Source organism: Austrofundulus limnaeus, unplaced genomic scaffold (genome assembly GCF_001266775.1).
Source record: "Austrofundulus limnaeus strain Quisiro unplaced genomic scaffold, Austrofundulus_limnaeus-1.0 Scaffold2249, whole genome shotgun sequence".
In the NCBI taxonomy this organism is placed as follows: Eukaryota; Metazoa; Chordata; class Actinopteri; order Cyprinodontiformes; family Rivulidae; genus Austrofundulus; species Austrofundulus limnaeus.
This window is the reverse complement of record NW_013954651.1, coordinates 1,278-1,771: the sequence shown is the minus strand read 5'-3', so window position 1 is coordinate 1,771 and position 494 is coordinate 1,278.

The following is a 494-nucleotide window of genomic DNA, read 5'->3' as shown; positions in this document are numbered from 1 at the left end:
CCCTACTTATCAATACACACAGCATCAGTGTTACACAACTATAAATATAATAGAAAGAGGTGGATATTTTAAAGCAGAAATACTTAGATTTTCATCACTCCTCCCTGGGTTTTTTTTTTGTCAGATTTGAACTTAAACAGAAAAATCAGGATTTTCATCAGATAAAGTCATTTTTCTGCCTCGTTTGGTTTAAAAATAATCCCTTTAAACTCACAGATTTTTGCCAGCCAACAAGCGAGAGCAAACTCTCTTCTGTAAATACAGTGCTGGGTAAACACTTTGCTTCTTCTTCCCTTTTTTTTTAGTTTTAGGGAGGCTTCTGCTCTGCACCAGCACCACCTGCTATCAGATATCAGCTCCTCAGCTTCCTCACAGAGCTGCTCTTTGAGCACCGAGGCCAAATGCTATGACAATACTATTGCACTGCTAGAATGGATGGTACAGTAGTGCAACATTGTCAAAGCAGCTGACCTCAGCATGTGTCAGCACGTGGA